The sequence below is a fragment of the Rattus norvegicus genome, chromosome 3 (genome assembly GCF_021556685.1).
Source record: "Rattus norvegicus strain SHRSP/BbbUtx chromosome 3, alternate assembly SHRSP_T2T, whole genome shotgun sequence".
Classification (NCBI taxonomy): Eukaryota; Metazoa; Chordata; class Mammalia; order Rodentia; family Muridae; genus Rattus; species Rattus norvegicus.
Window position 1 is genome coordinate 38,706,173 of NC_141536.1, and position 21,441 is coordinate 38,727,613.

A 21,441-nucleotide genomic window follows, 5' to 3' on the forward strand; every position below is an offset into this window, starting at 1 on the left:
ATATTTTAAATGTTATCCCCTTTCCAGGTTTCCTGTCCTGAAAGCCCCAGTTCCATCCCCTTTACCCTTGCTTCTATGATGGTGCTTCCCCACCCACCTACCCACTCCACCAGCCTCCCTGCCCTGGCATTCCCCTACACTGGGCCATTGAGCCTTCACAGGGCCAAGGGACTCTCGTACTATTTATGTCAGACAAGGTCATCCTCTGCTACATATGCAGCTGGAGCCATGGGTCTCTCCATGTGTACTCTTTACTTGGTAGTTTAGTCCCTAGGAGTGAGATAGCCTTCAACAGAGGAATGGGTACAGAAACAATGGAGTACTACTCAGCTATCAAAAACAATGGCTTCATGAAATTCATAGGCAAATAGATGGAAATATCATCCTGAGTGAGGTAACCCAATCACAAAAAAACACATGGTATGCATTCACTGATAAGTTGATATTAGCCAAAAGCTGGAATTACCCAAAATACAATCCACAGACCACATGAAACTCAAGAAGAAGGACATCCAAACTGAGGATGCTTCAGTCCTTCTTAGAAGCGGTAACAAAATATTCATAGGAAGTGATACAGTGACAAAATTTGGAGGAGAGACTGAAGAAAAGACCATTCAGAGACTGCTCTACCTGGGGATCCAACCCATATACATATAGCCACCGAACCCAGACAATATTGTTGATGCCAGGAAGTGTATGCTGACAGGAACCTGATATAGCTGTCTCCTGAGAGACTCTGCCAGAGCCTGACAGATACAGAGGAGGATGCTCTCAACCAATGATTGCAATTGAGAACGGGGTCTCCACTGGAGGAGTTAGAGAAAGAACTGAAGGAGCTGAATGGGTTTGCAATCCATAGGAAGAACAACAATATCAACCAACCAGAGCTCCCAGGGCCTAAGCCAACATCCAAAGAGTACACATGGACAGACTCATGGCTCCAGCTGCACATGTAGCAGAGGATGGCCTTGTTGGGCACCAATGGGAAGAGAAGCCTTCATCCAAGGTTAACCCCCCAGTGTAGGAGAATGTCAGGGTAAGGAGGCAGAAAGGAATAGGTGGATGGGTGGGGTAATACCCTTATAGAAAGGAAAAATGGATGTTTATGGATGGGAAACCGGGAAATGAGATAACATTTGAAATGTAAATAAACAAATAAAAATATAATGTAAATAGATAAAAAAGAAAAGGAAAGAAATGTTCTTTTATTGTAGAAATTTTAATAAGTAGTTCTTTTATACATCCATTTATACATTTATTTTATTGTAGGTATGATAGACATTTGTTTTATAAATAAATAAGCCAGAATATTAAATCTTGATTATATCTCATTACTACCTATCATATATAATTAAATTGAACATATATATGTATATGAGCATATACATATAAAATTTAAGTGTTCTTAAAATGAAAAAAATACAATTTACATAGGTTTAACATGTATGATGTCTTACCCACCTATATTTTGGTAGGTAAGAACATAGAAACAAAATAGTCCACAACCATGTCTGCCTAAGCAGGTTTTGAGTAATTTCACAAAGAAGCAAAGAAGAAAAAAATGCAACATGGGAAACTACAGCAGTCAGAGTTAGAGCTTTGGATTGACTTGCTGGCCTGGAATCTGACAGTAGAAATTCAAGTTTATAAGTGAAAAGACTAATGTTAGAATATAGATGCGGGGAAGGGAAATTTCATTTAAGGAAACATCAACAACAACAAAACTTCGAGAACAATAAAACAGCAGATGGCTAGAATAGAAAGCTTGTAGAAGGATGACCAGCAATCTATTAGAAATAATTTTCCCATAAACACTTGGACATGCACATTTGTTATGAAAAATGACATAGTGAAAACACCCCAAATGAAAAGGGCTTTTATTTTTGGTACTTGATGTCCAAGTACAATTTCACAGCAAGCAGGGACAGAACACAGAATATTTTATGATTTATTTCTTTTATTCTGTTATCAAAAGGTTTGATCAAATGCAAAGCAAGAAGTTACATGTGGCATATACAGAAACGATATCTTTCTAGTATAGGAAAAAGGTCTCAGTGGGTTACCATGGAAACTGCCTAGTGTCTATTCTAATTGCCATTCTTAATCTGCTAACGAAATCTTAACAGATTCATGTATGTTTGTTGCAACTCTCCAGTTGCAATTTTCTAGGAATATTTGGGATGTTTATTTTATTGACAAGATAAAATAAGAACAAATAGTTGTTACATTATAAAGTGATTACAGGGGGTTTATTGGCAAAAAAAAATCAGAACTACATCTTAAGATCATAGTAACCACAGACTGATGAAAGGAGCTTTGAGAAGTTCCCATGCCAGTGTGTTTAGTCTTCTACACGTATTAACAGCAAGTGTTCTGCCATTTCTAAGTGGCAGAAATTATCATGGCTCAATCCAACTACTACGAATGATCATGGATTTTCTATTCATTCAGTGAGTCAAGACAATAAACCATCAATTGGAGTTTTCGAATACAAATTTGTTAATCTAGTTTAATTTGAGGATCACTCTGAACTTTAGGTGCACAGATTCTTTCGCCTGCACTTCTTGATAAATGATCAGCCAGATGTCCATCACCAGTCTTGGGTATTGGTATGCTAGGGATTGGTCCCAGGGATACCTACGTTCTAATCAAGAACTCTACCAAGCTACAATATGCAATATATTTTAAATTATAACTTCACTAAATTATAACTTTACAACTACTTCTAGTGAAATAGAATTTGCTAGACACTAGTACACATGATGTACTTACAAATGTTTATTATTCTCAGTATCCACGTGTTTCCAGCTAAGCCTCAGTATAACAGCTTCTTTGCCCAACTGACAGAGGATTTTCATAATCATCCATTACATTGCTTTCCTGGCACACCAAGGAAATTATTCTATTTTATTTCCCTCATCTACCCAGATACACATATACATTAAACAAATTTAAGACATGTGGTATATGGACACAAAGAGCCTTGTTTCAGTAAAGGATGTGGTTCTGAGGTGATTTTTTTTAATTTTTTATTAGATATATTTCTTTACTTTCATTTCAAAGGTTATTCCCCTTCCTGGTTTCCTGTCCATAAGCTCCCATTCCCTCCCTTGCCCCTCCCCCTTCCCCATATGGGTATTTCCCCTATACATCCCCCTTTTGCCACCTAAGGACACTCTCAGAAGGACTATGCTGAGGCACCCATAGTCTGATACTTTGATAATGTGCCATTCATTGGCTCTTTCCCTATCCAAATTCAGTACTGATCTCTCTTGGTATCTTTTCTTTAATAACTGCATACATATGGAGGAATCTGTCATAGAATGAATGTTTTCTGTGTATCCAAGAAAGATGAATGACATAAGTAAATCAGAACTCTTAGATCTTGGAACAACCAAGAAAAACTTAGTATCATTTGTACCAAAAGAAATTTGTTGAGTTGAAAAGTTTTCAGAGTATGTCTGTACTTGTAGGCATGATGTAGCTGTAAATAATATATAACAAGTGTGTATTTGTACAATTAAAATATTCTAACATGCACTTTTAGATCTTCTATATTAATATTTATCTAGTTGCATATCACATAATTATTTAGGAAATGTTTTATGATCATGAATGAAATTCTTTGATGTAATAAAACAGCATTTAAAACAATCTTCATAAATCAAACAGAAGATTCTTTAACCATTAATTTGTCAACATTAAACAGGCAGTTAACACAAATATACAGACACACACATACACACATACACACACACACACACACACACACACACACGATCATATACATGCATACGAATTGGTCTTATGTCAACATGACACAAGCTAGAGTCCTTTTGAAGGAAGGAATTTCAAAAGAGAAAATATGCACATCAAATTGGCTGATGGGCAAGCCTGTGGTACATTTCTTTGATTCATGTTTGATGTGGAAGTGCTGACTCATTGTAGGCATTGACAGCCCTGGGCTAGTAAGCCTTGGTGCTATAAAAGTAGACTGAGCAAGCCATGTAAAGCAAGAATCTGTATCAGTTCTTACCTCTAGGTTCCTGCTGTGCTTGAACTTCTCTTCTGATTTACATCCACGGTGGACTGTGTTGTGGTATTGTGTAAGTAAAAGTTGAAATAAATCTTTTGCTCCCAAATTCCTTTGCTTTTGTCACACACATGCACACACACACACACACACACACACACACACACACAGAGAGAGAGAGAGAGAGAGAGAGAGAGGGAGAGAGAGAGAGAGTATCTGTATATATGTTCAGAAATGTTCAGAAAAAGTATACTAAAACATAAATCAGGTCACACCTCCTGAGACCTGGCTAATGTCCACCCATACTCCCATAGTTAACAGTCTATGCTGTGACTTCCAGCTCTAAGTTTACGGTGCTGTGTTTTACACATATCCTGTCACATACACTATCATGAACTAAATCATGTGGAATGAAATACCCTGCTATCCTTAAGAGGTTATAGGAAGTCAGATATTTCCTTCTGTCTTAGTGTTCTATCACTGTGAAGAGACATCATAACCACAGCAACTCTTATAAAACATTTAATTAGGGATGGATTTTATTTCAGAGGTTTAGTCCATTATTGTCATGGTTAGAAGGATGGTGCTGGAGATGAAGCTGAGATTTCTATATATGAATCCACAGGCAGTAGAAAGAGAATATCTCTCTGTCTGTCTATCTATCTATCTATCTATCTATCTATCTATCTATCTATCTGTCTATCCATATTCTACCATTCTTTCATTTGATATTAAATCTCCATATGTAGCATTGTTTCAGAATAATTTTTACTCTGCTTGAAGTCCCAGTTATGGCCTTGAAACTCATTCATTCTAATAAATATTATTTAAGTGAATGTTGCATGAGCTTCTTTTGAAGACCATCTGTCCTTTATATTTTTATGACAATATCTCGCTTTGATGTTTTCCTAAGCAATGAAAGATTCTGAAATGGTGTGTGTGTGTGTGTGTGTGTGTGTGTGTAAAATGTTGCCCATTACTCAACACTATCCTACCCATAGGTTTGCATTACTTGTTCTGCAAATAATATGTAAGAAATAATGGAATTTTGAAAAAAATTAGAAAAGATAATATCAAGAAAATATTTGACCATTCGGATTTACAAAGCAAATAACAGAGCAGCCAGCTGTGGATAGGAAGGCCAAGTTTCAAAAAGTTATTTTTCTTATTGATGATGATAATAAAAATTTATTATAGAAAATTCATATAACAAAAAAACAGAATTTGAGTGATGCTATGGTCCCATCTGTGGATTACTTTTTAAGCTTCCCAGTCATTTTAAGAATCTGCACTCTTTTAAGCATAAGGCTGACCACATCATTCTTTCTTTGTTTTGAAGATTTCTACAAGTTGGTTACCAACAGAGGTTTCCTTCAACTCCCTGTTATGCACCCTCTTCCAACAGCGAAATCATCCACAAGCAGTAGAAACTTCTCTGTTGTCTAGTTTGAGGTCTTACATAACATTTACATAACACCATCTGGGAGTCACTTTTCTGTCATGATCACAACGTCATACACAAGGGAAAGACTTTATATAGGACAGTGCACCGGAGCATAGGAACATTGTGCCATCTGTACATTGTACTAAAACCACAATAAAGTAACATCTGCAAATTCAAGGAGACCTAGTTGGAACTAGTTGAGAAAAGATTCTCAATTCGACTTAACTTTCCGCCTTACAATCATTAATCTTGCAGTAACAAAATATGGGTGTATTTAAACCATTTAGAGGAAATAAAGTATTGAGAATGTTATTAAAAATGGGAGGCATGCCCCACATGTGGCCCATACATATACAGCCACCCAATTAGATAAGATGGATGAAGCAAAGAAGTGCAGACCGACAGGAGCCGGATGTAGATCGCTCCTGAGAGACATAGCCAGAATACAGCAAATACAGAGGCGAATGCCAGCAGCAAACCACTGAACTGAGAATAGGACCCCCGTTGAAGGAATCAGAGAAAGGACTGGAAGAGCTTGAAGGGGCTCGAGACCCCATATGAACAAAAACGCCAAGCAACCAGAGCTTCCAGGGACTAAGCCACTACCTAAAGACTATACATGGACTGACCCTGGACTCTGACCCCATAGGTAGCAATGAATAGCCTAGTAAGAGCACCAGTGGAAGTGGAAGCCCTTGGCCCTGCCAAGACTGAACCCCCAGTGAATGTGATTGTTGGGAGGTGGGCAGGAATGGGGGGAGGATGGGGAGGGGAACACCCATATAGAAGGGGGGAGGGGTTAGGGGGATGTTGGCCCAGAAACCGGGAAAGGGAATAACAATCGAAATGTAAATAAGAAATACTCAAGTTAATAAAGATAAAAAAAATGGGAGGCATTAATAGTCACCTAGGATGGCAACATAAAATCAGTCTTACTGTTTATTGGTTTAATATGTGTGGCCTCTTGTATTCTCTTATACTCGTGTTCTGTTTTCTACAAAGTTTAGTCAAGGATTTCAAAGACAGAGGGTTTTCACTCTGGTTTAGTCAACAATTATTGGACAAATAGTAGCTCCTCCTTCTGTTGCCAAAGAGTACTAACTGGGAAACAGTCTTGGTGTCGTCATGGAAGAGTAAGTTTTTACTCAATAACCATTGCTTTCTAGTGGAAATTTTAAGGTAGAGTACAACCAGGTAGTGTTTTGCCTGAATGTACAAGAGATGATTACTGCTATCTGGGAATTTCTTGATATTAGAGCTTACATAGGCAAATTTTATTATCTGAACTTGAATACAGTCCCCAAACAGAAGGCATCTCTGTCAATTTGTTCCAGTAAATAAATGATTTACTGTATTTACAGCTTGAAAAGTAATGGATCTCAAAGCCCCATAACTGTGTAATTTTTTGAAAATTTAATTTAATCTTTTTTACAGTCCAGATTTTATCCCCAATTCAGTCCACCCTCTGACCATTCCCATACCTCTTCCCACCCCCACCCCCGTCTCCACAAGGTTGTCCCCACATGCCCACACCCCATATCCTACCAGACTTCCTCACTCCCTGGGGACTCTAGTCCCTTGAGGGTTAGGTGCATCTTCTCTGACTGAAATCAGACCCAGCAGTCCTCTCTGTTAGGGGCCTCATATCAGCTGGTGTATGCTGCCAGATTGGTGGCTCAGTGTCTGAGAGATTTAGGGGGTCCAGGTTGTTTGAGACTGCTGGTCCTACAGGGTCAGCCTTAGCTTTCAGCTTTTTCCTAATTCAACCACAGGGGTCACCAGCTTCTGTCCATTCCTTAGGTGTAAATACTTGCATCTGACTCTTTCACTTCTTGGTGGGTCTTTCAGAGGGCAGTCATGATAGGCCCCTTTTTGTGATCACACCATAACCTCAGTAACAGTGTCAGGCCTTGGGGCCTCCCCTTGAGCTAGATCCCAAATTGGGTCTGTTGCTGGACCTCCTTTTCTTCAGGCTTTTCTTCATTTTTGTCCTTGCAGTTCTTTCAGGCAAGAACAATTATGGGTCAGAATTTTTCACTGTGGAGAGAAATCCCATCCCTCGTTTGATGTCATGTCTTTCTACTGGAGGTGGGCTCCACCACTGTAGGGCATTAGTTCCCTCTCTCCGTCATAGGGCATTTCATCTAGGGTTCCTCCCTTTGAGTCCTGAGCGTCTCCTACATCCCTGGTCTCTGGTATGTTCTGGAGGGTCCCCCCACCTCCTATCTCCTGAGTTTGCCTGTTTCCATTCTTCTGGCCCTCGGGGCTTCAGTCCTCTTCCCCACCACCACCCAATACCTGATCACCTTCCCCTCTTCCCATCTTAGTCTGTTTTCCCACCCAGGTCCCTCCCTTCCCCCTCCTGTGATTGTTCTTCTCTCTCCCAAGTGGTATTGAACCATCCTCACTTGGTCTCTTCAGCTTTTCAACCTTTTTTGAGTTCTTTTTAAAATTTTTATTTAACCCTTTTACAGTCCAGATTTTATCCCCAACCCAATCCACCCTCTGACTGTTCCCATATCTCTGGGAATTTCTGTGGATTGAATCTGGGTATTCTGCACAATTTTTGGCTGATATCCACTTATTAGTGAGTACATACCATGCATGTCTTTTTGGGTCTGAATTACCTCACTCAGGATGAAATATTTTAGTTCCATCCATTTGCCTGCAAAACTCAGGATGTCCTCATTCTTAATAGCTGAGTAGTATTCCACTTAGTAAATAAACCACATTTTCTGTATTCATCTTCTGTTGTGGGACATCTGGGTTGTTTCCAGCTTCTGGCCATCACAAATAAGGCCATTATGAACATATTGGAACATGTACCCCTGTGGCATGGTGGCATCTTTTGGGTATATGCCCAAGATGGTAGAGCTGGATCTTCAGGTATATCTAGTTCCAATTTTCTGAGGAATCTCCAGATTGATTTCCAGAGTGGTTGTACCAGTTTGCACAATGGAGGAGTGTTCCTCTTTCTCCACATCCTTGCCAACATGTGCTGTCACCCCAGGTTTCTATCTTAGTTAGCCATTCTGATTGATGTAAGGTAGAATCTCAGGGTTGTTTTGATTTGCAATCCCCTGATCACTTATGACTTTGGACATTTCTTTGAATGTTTCTCAGTCATTCAACATTGCTCTGTTGTGAATTGTTTGTTTAGTTCTATAACTCATTTTTTTTGATTGGGTTAATTGGTATTTTGGTGGTGAACTCCTTGAGTTCTTTGGATATTTGCCCTCTGTCAGATGTGGGATTAGTTAAGATGTTTTTCCTAATATGTAGGCTGACAGTTTGTCCTATTAACTATGTCCTATGCCAATTTCTCTCTTCCCAGTAACAGTATTCATAAATGATATCACCCTGTAGTTCATTGAAAATTAGCTGTCTAGTAAAGCATGTTCACAAAGATCTAATGGGGGCATGAACATAAAGGAATGTTGGTATCCTTTCTTCTTCACAAAATGAAGTGGGAATGATCCTGTACATAGCCTATTAGGTAGAACTAATAACACAATTTGCTGGGCATACAGAAAGGAATACCATATTATATAACGTTCACTAGGCAGGGAAACCGTTACAATTTCACCAATAATATTGAAAATAAGATAAGGTCATTGCATTTGTGCACACACACACATCCTGTTTTGTGTGTGTGCACTTACAATGTGTATATGCAGGGGAGGGCATGTGTCTATGTGCATTTGGGTGACCATGTACACTTATCCTTCTGGATACTAGGCGTCAGTATAGAGAAAATTATTCTTTCGGAGCTATCCTCCTTGATTTTTGAAACAGATTCTCTTCCTAGAGACTTGGGCTTCTCCAATTAATCTAGGCTATTAGATTAGTCAGCCTTGAGACCTGCCTGCCTCCTATTCTTCTACAATGGTGTTACAAATATGCATCACCACTATTGGCTTTATATGCACATACTGGGACTTAAACACACCTTTTCCTGCAGACACACCAAGCATCTTACAGGCAGAGCCACACCCAAACCCGGTTTTAGTGATATGATTCCATAATATTAAAGTTGTAATGCACTGCAGGTATTATCTTACTGTGTAAGGCCTTCTAAAGGATCACAGTTGGAAGCCAGATACAATATATTCTCCTCTACACAAACAACCTGGCTAACTGTCTGTACATGAACCTTGCATTAATTAAAGGTCAGGAAAAGGTATCACCTGAGGAAACCTCTACTGGACAGCTTTGCTGAGGAGTTCCAATCCATCTTTGCCTATTTCAAAATAGACAAAATTACCGAGAAAGGTGTCAAAATTACAGAGAAAGGCAGAGAAAGACATAGACAAATAAAATGTTTTAAGAAATAAATTGTATCTTGTTAAAAGCTTAATTTATGTTGGTAAACAGTTTTTACTTTTTTAATATTCCTATAATTTTTTTACAAACATGAGTGTTTTATCTTTATTGCCACAGGAAGCTAATGGTGGCATTAGTGTATTTTAATTTTGTTAATCAGTGTTTTTCATTTAGAGAGTGAAGCAATTGACATACAATATATGGAAAACCTTTAAGCTGAGACATTTTATAGTAAATACAATTCCAATGAATGAAAGAAAAATAATTTATAAAATAGAACATAAATAAAAGGAAATCACAACTTGTGTAATAAAACTAATTCCTATGTATCATGTCTGATATTCCTCTAAAAATAATACAAATATTAAAAAAAAAAACTTTGTGACAATACAAAACCAGCAGATGGCGCCCAGCTCCCAAGCAGTTTCCTGAAGACATTATCTAGGATATATACAAATCTCTAGCCTTTGCAGCTTGTGCTGTTAGAACCAAGCTTCACTTCAGCTGCTTAGCCTAAAGATTTAAGAGAAAAGGAAAAAGACTACACATACACACACAGAGAGACACACAGGCACACACACACATACATACACGTTTATATATATTTATACATTGTATATTAATTTTGTAATATTTGTATAATGTTTTCATCTAGAGTGCTAAACACACACGTGTGTGTGCATATATATGTGTGTATGTATATGTGTACTTCACTGATATATATGATGATTTTGAAGATGTAATTTCAAATATCATCCTCTTATATAAAAGAATTAAGATAATGAAAACCATGAAGAACAGATTCTTATAACTCATTAAAATGAGAATAAATGAAATTTTTGTATGAAATAAGAAAGAATGATTACCTCCTCTGAAATAATTATCCCTACATTGAAAGAAATTGAGGTTGAAAAAAATTTCCATACTGTATGTAGTTTATTCTTTTAAGGAAATTACTTCAGGGACAGGAGTTCACCCCATATCAACAAAATATCCTAATGTCAGTTACTGTATCTAGTCATAGTAAAGAAGAAACTACCTTTGGCAGTTGCATCTAAACATAATGAAGAAGATGAATGATATTATATTTTGATTAAAATATAACTATCAGCTGTTAACTATTTTTACTAAAGACACTAAGGTTGAACTCACTTAAAGTCTAAATCTTATGCCTCTTAATAGGTATTAGCTCAGCCATAAAGTATTTGTCTATTATAGTAATTCTCAACCTTTCTAATGCTGTGACCCTTTAAGTTCCTCATGTAGTGATACCCATCCATATTTTTTGTTGTTTTCATTACTGTATTCTGAACATAATGAAAATAATTTTGGAGAGAAAGATTTGCCAAGGTTATAATGACCCACAGTTTGAGAACCAATGGTGTATGTAAAAGGACTTAGAGGATGAATGAATGGATGGATGGATACATACATACATACATACATACATACATACATACATACATAGAGGGATGGGTGGGATTGGTAGATAGATAGATGAATAAACTCATGTTCTTATATAAAATATTGAAGCACAGTTTGGAAAATTGATTCTGTGCCTTTAAGATTCCTTGGTTCATACCAGGAACATAAGATCTGCTAGTTATCTTAGCTACTATAACAGATTGGCACAACACACTCTGTCTTAAAACAATACAATATTGTTATTTTGAAGGCTGAAGGCTGAAGTCAAAATATCAGAAATGCCTCTTTCCTCAAAAACCTAGAGGAAAATCATTATCCATCTGCAATAGCTTCAGTCCTGGGTGTTCTGTGATTTGCAAATAATGGCCGATGCAAACAAATGCCCAATCAGCCTAGAGGGCACTAATCGCAAACCATAGTGTGACTGAAAAATCCAACTTGGTGACATCAGCTAGTTTTGGAGGATATTCTTACAGAACACAGGCAAGAGATAATAATAAGACAGATCAAGGGTGATCTCCAAACAACTGTTTCACCAGAAAGTCCCGCTTCATTATAGATGGTGGTCTCCTAGAAGACTCATTACTTTCAATCAACCCTTCAGTTCTTATATCCCCCAGCATCTCTGAGTTTACTGACAGCTGGGAGAGGATGTAACAGCTAGAATCCTAGGCAAGGGTCTTTAGACCTTTTCTAGAAAGAATAATACCGCATTGCTAATGACATATACCTGCTTACTACTTTACCGTTCTGCTCTGGTTGCCATGGATACAGAAACAAAGTATGACATGGCATCTATTTATGACCACAGGGAAACATTCAATAAAACAGTCACTCCGGGCTGTGCATCAGCCTCTCAAGGCTCCTTCTGTCTGTGTCATTATCTTTTAAAGACACCAGTCATTTTCGATAAAGGACCCTTACCTTAATCATAAATTACAAGTTTAATAGCATTCCTAAAAAGAGATTATATCTAAAGAACATGATATTAAGGTCACATGTTATTTTAGATGATACAGTCCAGTACCAATCATGAGATAAGAATGTGGATGAAACTATATTATTTTCTATAAAGGGGGCAATTGCTCTCCCCCTAAAGAACAGATGATTAGGAATCTTTTAGGTGTGGACACCATGCAGCACCATGAAACCACACCAACGTAGATGACTTAGCTATATTCTTCATAAACAAGGCCATTAAGATTACATAGGACATCATTCAGAGAGAAGCTGTGTGTTTCTGGAACTTGACAAGTGTAGCAATCTGTGACCTGACTCACATCTGATGATGTTGCTCTGTATCAACTGAAATGAGGAATCTGAACTCTTCTGCCTGTGGTCATCATTTCCCAGAACTTTTTGGCACTTAAAATATTCATTGGCTTCCTTGTTAGTCTCATGGGAAGATATGATCCAGAATGGGATGCCTTTTAGCTACAAATGATCCCTGAGCAGGGAGCTTTGATTCTCCCAGACTAGAAAAGAGAAAGGAGTTACAATGAGAAAGTTTGAGTAAGAATATCGACTGTCTCAGTAAGAATTGAGAGTAGGCAGAAGCAGTGGTGAGTTTAAGTGTGTCCAGGGTAATTTAACGTCCCTCCAACCTCAGTTGGGAAACCTGAAGCAAAGTCGATTTTAAAATGAGGATAAAATTTGATACCACATCACATTCAGAGTTTAGTTTAAAATTACTAACCAACACATTCCAAACTCTAGGTTATCAAACCATAACAAATAAACTTTTATTATTATTATTATTATTATTATTATTATTATTATTATTATTATTATTAATTTGTTATTCATAGTATAGATTTCCCCTGAGAGTAGACCAGAATATATTCTTTCAATATGTATGCTGGGATAAAAAGGTGCTGTAAGCTGACTTTTAACTGCATACATGTATTGAATAAAGTATACTTTCATTTAAAGATTTGAATTTTTATATTTTTCATTTCCATAAATTGATATATTCTGATAAAAATGTAAAACCATTTGTACAATAATAAAAAACAGTAAATTTAAGAGTGTAGTGTAGCTCTTGAGTCACCCCAGTGCAGCCTAGGCTTGCCATGCGAGTTGGACGTGGTCCGGGCCCACCCTGATTTCTACTACTACTCGGCTTTTTGGTCAAGATGCCTGAGGAAGTGCACCATGGAGAGGAAGAGGTGGAGACCTTTGCCTTTCAGGCAGAAATTGCCCAGCTGATGTCCCTCATCATCAACACTTTCTACCCAAACAAAGAGATTTTCCTTCAGGAGTTGATCTCTAATGTTTCTGATGCCCTGGACAAGATTCGATGTGAGAGCCTGACTGACCCTTCCAAGTTGGACAGCGGGAAAGAGCTGAAGATTGACATCATCCCCAAACCTCAGGAGCGCACGCTGACTTTGGTGGACACAGGCATTGGCATGACCAAGGCTGACCTCATAAATAACTTGGGAACCATTGCTAAGTCTGGTACAAAGGCGTTCATGGAGGCTCTCCAGGATGGTGCAGACATCTCCATAATTGGGCAGTTTGTTGTCGGCTTCTACTCTTCCTACCTGGTGGCAGAGAAAGTGGTTGTGATCACGAAGCACAACGATGATGAGCAGTATGCCTGGGAGTCTTCTGCTGGTGGATCCTTCATCATCCGCGCAGACCACAGTGAGCCCATTGGCTGGGGTACCAAAGTGATCCTTCACCTCAAAGAAGACCAGACAGAGTACTTAGAGGAGAGGAGGGTCAAGGAAGTGTTGAAGAAACACTCGCAGTTCATAGGCTATCCCATCACCCTCTACTTGGAGAAAGAACGAGAGAAGGAGATCAGTGATGATGAGGCAGAGGAAGAGAAAGGGGAGAAGGAGGAGGAAGATAAGGAGGATTAGGAGAAGCCTAAGATTGAGGATGTGGGATCTGACGAGGAGGATGAGAGCAGCAAAGATAAGAAAAAGAAAACAAAGAAGATCAAGGAGAAGTACATTGACCAGAAAGAGCTGAATAAGTCGAAGCCCAACTGGATCAGAAATCCTGATGACATCACCCAAGAGGAATATGGTGAATTCTATAAGAGCCTCATCAATGACTGGGAAGACCACTTGGCAGTCAAGCACTTCTCTGTAGAAGGGCAGTTGGAATTCAGGGCATTGCTCTTCATTCCCCAGCGAGCTCCCTTTGACCTCTTTGAGAACAACAAGAAGAAGAACAACATCAAATTGTATGTCCATCGTGTGTTCATCATGGACAGCTGTGATGAGCTGATACCTGAGTACCTCAACTTCATCCATGGTGTGGTTGATTCTGAGGACCTGCCTCTGAACATCTCCTGAGAAATGCTCCAGCAGAGCAAGATCCTGAAAGTCATCTGCAAGAACATTGTGAAGAAGTGCCTTGAGTTCTTCTCTGAGTTGGCTGAAGACAAAGAGAACTACAAGAAATTTTATGAGGCATTCTCCAAGAATTTAAAACTTGGAATCCATGAGGATTCCACTAACCGTTGCCACCTCTCTGAGCTCCTTCACTACCATAACTCTCAGTCTGGAGATGAGATGACTTCCCTGTCAGAGTATGTGTCTCGCATAAAGGAGACACAGAAGTCCATCTACTATATCACTGGTGAGAGCAAAGAGCATGTGGCCAACTTTGCCTTCATGGAGCGTGTGTGGAAATAGGGCTTTGAGGTGGTGTACATGACTGAGCCCATTGAGAGTACTGAGTGCAGCAGCTCAAGGAGTTCGATGGCAAGAGCCTGGTCTCTGTGACCAAGGAGGTCCTGGAGCTACCAGAAGATGAGGAAGAGAAAAAGAAAATGGAGGAGAGCAAGGCAAAGTTTGAGAATCTCTGCAAACTCATGAAGGAGATCTTGGACAAGAAGATTGAAAGAGTGACTATCTCCAATAGGCTTGTGTCTTCCCCCTGCTGCATTGTGACAAGCACCTATGGCTGGACAGCCAACATGGAACAGATCGTGAAGGCCCAGGCACTGCGGGACAACTCTACAATAGGCTACATGGTGGCCAAGAAACACCTAGAGATCAACCCTGACCACCCCATGGTGGAGACTCTGCTGCAGAAGGCTGAGGCAGACACAAACGACAAAGCTGTCAAAGACCTGGTGGTGCTGCTGTTTGAGACTGCTCTGCTCTCCTCTGGCTTCTCACTTGAGGACCCCCAAACCAACTCCAACTGCATCTACCGCATGATTAAACTAGGCCTGGGCATTGATGAAGATGAGGTCACTGCAGAAGAGCCCAGTGCTGCTGTTCCTGATGAGACCCCCCCCCACTGGAGGGTGATGAGGATGCCTCTCGCATGGAAGAAGTGGATTAAAGGCTCCTGGGAAGCCCCCGCCCTCTGTATAGTATCCCTGTGGCTCCCCCAACAGCCTTAACTGGCCCTGACCCACCTGGCTCTCTGCTCGTCTACAAGAATCTCTTCTATCCTCTCCTTGTGCCTTAAGACAGGAAGATCCCCCCACACACAATAGCAGGGTTGAGTGTTGTGTATTGTGTTTTTTTTTGTTTGTTCTATTTTGTTCTGAAATCAAAAGTATGCAAAATAAAGAAGATGCAGTTTAAAAAAAAGAGTGTAGTGTATATGAGGAATTGAATATGGAGTTCCTTATATACATAGAGATTTGATTACTATTTAGTTCTTCTTATTTGATCCTGACTGATGGGAGAAAAAGAGCACATGGATAATTCGCTTCTTGTTATCTTAGTTAAAATGAATAAACTTTAGCTCAATCTCTATTAAACTCACTTCAGGCAATGGAAAACAGGAAACATGCTAAATCAGCAGTTTCAATATTTAGCTCTAGTTTTAATAAGTACTGATTATACTGATTATTACTGGTAAAAATATTTGGTTGGCAATTAGAAAAAGAGGAAGTTGTCGTGTGGGGGTGTGTGTGTGTGTGTAAGAGTGTATGATACAATTTCACTAAAGAAGATACATCTTACCAACATGTGTGATAGGAAAAGTTAAAGCATTTTGTTGTTATGTAGGTTGGAGATAGTGTGTCTTACAATGTGGTTCAATATATTAAACTTTCCGCCACAAAATGTGTAGGTCCAGACCTGGAAACTCTAAATAACAACTGAAAGCAACGATAGACTCTTGAGATACCCAACAATCAATGGACAAAGGAGACTGTGGCTTTGTAGAAAGTTCAGCAGGAGATTCAAGGTTGTGTCATAAGTCATAAGCATGTTTCGAGTGTAGAATGAGAAGTGGTCAGGAAAGTCTATCTTTGAAAATGAGCACCTTTCCTTTGGGCTTTTGAGCAGGAGTCATGCATAGGCATGGAGAAGGCTCTGTAAACCCTAGACTCTAGGTACATTATTGATGTAGTAATGCACATATGCATCCAAATCCTCACAAATTGCTCCAAGACTAAGACGGTGCTAAAGACTCACTACCAAATGCATGCTGTGTAGCATAACTCAGCAGCTATTTTCATATATTTACTTCATTACACCCAAAGTAAGTTTCATTGGTCTCTTACTATCAGTGATACTTCAAAAAAGCACAGAATGACACTTGTGGATCAATACAAGATAGATATGAAGGAAACCCTATAATCTTCAAATCAAAAAATTTGTTACATATATGGACTAATATGCCAAGGATTTTTACCATGATAAGCCAAGAATTCTAAAATAATTGATCCTAAAAATGAGATTATTTATCAGGACCAAAACTAATTAATCTTGTTTTATTTTTTTATTTCATAAAAGAAAACCATGTTTTTCTCATTTCTACCCATTTCTCTTCTTCATCTAATTTCTAGTATCACAAAACAGCCTCTCTAATTTATGATCTCATCTCCAATGTTTTGGTACATACTTATGTACATATGTACACACACACACACACACACACACACACACAGAGAGAGAGAGAGAGAGAGAGAGAGAGAGAGAGAGAGAGAGAGAGAGAGAACACTCCATTTAGTTTTGCTTTATGTACATGTATTTAGGAACATCTTGGAATTTGGTAGACTATCATCTGCAAACTATTATCCCTTTGAAATGCAACTTTTGTCCTGCTATTTGACCATAGTGGAGACTGAATATTCTAGCTAAGCCATCACAGTATACAGTGTACACAGCAACAATCCATTTTCAAATGGAAGTGGTATATGCATGACTGGGCCCAAGCAAGTACTGAAGGTAGGAACTGGTTACATGAAAGATATCTTCTCTATCGGATCTACCCACATCACAATGCCATCTATTCTCAAGTGTGTACTTATAGTCATATAGAGCACGTCCTATGATGGATTGACTGAGGAAGAGAAAACATGTTTGGTTTACAGACAGCTCTACCTGTTATACAGATATCACCCAGAAGTGGACAGCAACATTAAACCCTGAGACAACTCAGAAAGACACCAGTGAATAGAAAGATCCATATAGGGTAGAACATTGGGTAGTACAAATGATAGTACATTTTGGTCAGAAAGAGAAATGGTCATATATGCTCATGTTAATTGATCCATGTCAGTGGATTGCCTGGATGATCAGAGACATAGAAAGAGCCTGATTGGAAAACTGGGGAGAAAACCATCAGGAGATGAGTTATATGAATAGTTGTTTTCAAAAGGACAAAGGATGTAAAGAGACTTGTATCCCATGAAAATGCTAATCAAAACATGACTTCAGCAGAGGAACAGCTCAATAATCAAGTGCATAGGATGATCCATTCTGTTGACAGTCAGGCTGTTTCTTCAGCTATTCTTCTCATTATCCAATGGGCCCATGAACAAAGTGGCTATGGTGGCAGAGATGGATGTTATGCATGGGCTCAACAACATGGACTTCCACTCGCTAAGGCTGATATTGCTACAGTTTCTGCTGGCTGGTGTCATATCTGGCAAGAGCAGAAACCAATTCTGAGCCCTAGATATGACACTTTTCACAGGGTAACAAGTTAATGACCTGGTGGTTTGTTGACTACTTTGAACCACTCCCTCTCTGAAAAGGAAAATGATTTGTCCTTATTGAAATACATATTTATTTTGGTTATGCCTTTGCATTTTCTAAACATAACTACTACTTGTGGACTTACTTTACCATCATGATATTCCTCTGACTAAGGAACTAACTTTACAACCAAAGAAGTGCAGCAGTAGGCCCATGATCACATAATTTACTGTTCTTCCATGTTCCCCATTATCCTGAAGACTCTGGCCTGATAGAAAGATGGCCTTTTGAAGACATGGCTATAGCACCAATTAGATGGCAGCAGTCTAGGAGGATGGGGCAAGGTTCTCTAGAAGGTGGTATATGCTTTGATTTAGCACCCCATATATGCTATGGTTTCTCTCATAGCCAGGATTCACAGGTCCATAAACGAAAGGGGAAAAGGAGAACCAGCTACACTCATAATTATATGTAGTGATCCACTAGGGAAAAATGTCTCCTGTTTATGGGCCAGGGTAATACTGATTTTAAATATTTTACTCCAGAGGGGGAGCACCCCAGCTTGGAAATATAACAAGCATTCCTTTGAACTAGAAGCTCAGACATTCCCCCTGGACACTTGGGTTTCCAATGCTCTTAAGCCAACAGCCTAAGAAAGAAGAGGTGATTGTTAGAAAAGGTGATTGATGCAGGTTTCAAGGAATATATTTTATGACTCTTTTTGGTTGTCAAAGTGACAACATCTGGATTTAAGTAAAGCCCGTGTTGTTGGGTGACTTCTGAGAAAATTAAAATCCTTTAAATTAGCAAGATTCACTTTTAATCCAGATTATTTGATGCACCTTTAATCCAGTCCTTTTGACGTGAGAAGATTGGCCTTTCTTCTGAAACAGTTTCTGGTAGTATCTATATAAAGCATAAGGAAGAAGAATGTTTGCTTCTTTGCCTAATTACTCTCACTGGCAAGTTCATCCTTCACTGGCACTAGAGCCTACTTCTTCAGGATTACAGCATAATCTGAAGATCAACTGAGACATTGCAAACCAAACAATTCTTGAACATTCGATTTGTAGATAGCAGTTGTTGGATTATCTGGACCACAGTCTGTAAGCTATTCTAATAAATTTCCTTTATAAATCTATATTTATATCTATAACAACTTTATCTATATCTACATTTCTATCTATATCATCTATATCTGTACCTAGGGAGTACTTTTATATAGTATTAAAATAATATATATGGGGAGAGAGAGAGAGGTATAGATATAGAATAGACTTACAGATTCATTCTATCAATTCTGGTCTTCTAGAACAGTGGTTCTTAACGTGTGCTTTGTGACCCCTTTGGTGGTTGAATAACCCTTTTGCATGTCACCTATGGCCATCAGAAAACATAGATATTTACATTATGATTCATAAAAATAGCAATAATTACAGTTGAAAATAGCAACACAAATAATTTACTGTTTTTATGGTATATTTTTAATGTCACTACAACATGAGGAACTGTATTAAAGTGTCATAGAAATAGGAAGTTTGAAAACCATTGCTTTAGAGAATGCTGACTAGAACTAGGCTCATACCTCAAGTTCTGGAAAGCAACCAAAGTCAAGAGCAATGGCTTATATTATTTTGGGAGTCTTTTGGACAATTGTGAGTAACAAACAGGAAGAGATTTACCATACCTGACTCTGGGATTTTCCTTAGATAGTCTATGGCTCTTGAAGGGAGCCATGTGGTGCAACTCTCTTTTCTGTCTATCTCTCTGTCTCTGTCTCTATCTGTCTCTCTCTGTGTCTCTTTTTGTGTGTGTTTAAGTAATGCTTATTATATAATATGCTTCTTACATTTTTTCAAGCATCCTTAGTGCTAGTTAATTTTCTTTCTTCTCCCTTCCTCTTATTTCACTCCCATCATTCATCCCTAGCTAAAGAACTCAATTTTCTCCCTTTTTGCTTTATAGGACCTGTGTTCTACTGATCTCTATATCTCCTTCTCCCCTGAGTTAAGATGTTCTAGAAACTGCATTTACAATAGCACTGCAGCAAAGAAATGTCAGATTTGCAGAATATTTCCTAATACTGACCTAGTGTGATAATGAGTAAAATAAATTTCTCCAATACTTTGCTTTCTGTAGATTCATAAATTTTTATAGTTACTATTTTCTGAGGATAATATACTTTTCTGTGTTATTTTTCTTTCCTGTTTCTCTAGCTACTTATCATTTTTCATAAGCATGTAAGAACATAATATTGCACAAAAGAGGTTTATGTACAATCTTAAATACATAAAATTAGTTTAATATCACATACTTTTCAAATATTTATATTTTATATAGCATATATTAGCATCATAAAATTTTTTTCCATGGGTAAGAGGGTTTTAGATCCATCATAAACCTTAAAAGTTTTTCACACTCTAAGTTATTTTTTGTTATATATAAGCAACTGCTTTTACTTTTTAAATAATTTTAAACATTTAAGTAATCAAAAAGGAGTTGTAATTTTACATAGGTTTATAAACTATTTTGATCATTTTCTCCTCCTATTCAGCTCTCCTAGGTTATCTGCTTCATATTTTTCTAGAACCATTGTTTAATCCAACACACTCCCCTCCTTTCAGTTATTTTTTTAATTATAAAACGGAGGATCAAAATGTGAATGCTTCACTCCTTCTCTAAAAGGGGAACAAGAATACCCTTGGCAGGGAAGAGAGAGGCAAAGATTAAAACAGAGACTGAAGGAACTCCCATTCAGAGCCTGCCCCACATGTGGCCCATACATATACAGCCACCCAATTAGACAAGATGGATGAAGCAAAGAAGTGCAGACCGACAGGAGCCGGATGTAGATCTCTCCTGAGAGACACAGCCAGAATACAGCAAATACAGAGGCGAATGCCAGCAGCAAACCACTGAACTGAGAATAGGACCCCCGTTGAAGGAATCAGAGAAAGAACTGGAAGAGCTTGAAGGGGCTCGAGACCCCATATGTCCAACAATGCCAAGCAACCAGAGCTTCCAGGGACTAAGCCACTACCTAAAGGCTATACATGGACTGACCCTGGACTCTGACCTCATAGGTAGCAATGAATATCCTAGTAAGAGCACCAGTGGAAGGGGAAGCCCTGGGTCCTGCTAAGACTGAACCCCCAGTGAACTAGACTGTTGGGGGGAGGGCGGCAATGGGGGGAGGGTTGGGAGGGGAACACCCATAAGGAAGGGGAGGGGGGGAGGGGGATATTTGCCCGGAAACCAAAGAATTATTATTAAGTATTAAAAAAAACACTGGAATTAAGTAAGAATTG

The 21,441-nt window shown here is 38.6% G+C and overlaps 1 protein-coding gene and 1 pseudogene across 3 annotated transcripts in view; both read left to right on the forward strand.

Annotated features, from left to right (window-relative positions):
• Positions 1-21,441, forward strand: part of Galnt13 (polypeptide N-acetylgalactosaminyltransferase 13) — a 666,951-nt gene that overhangs the window by 624,798 nt on the left and 20,712 nt on the right.
• On the forward strand, positions 13,359-15,792 carry Hsp90ab1-ps23 (heat shock protein 90 alpha family class B member 1, pseudogene 23; annotated as a pseudogene).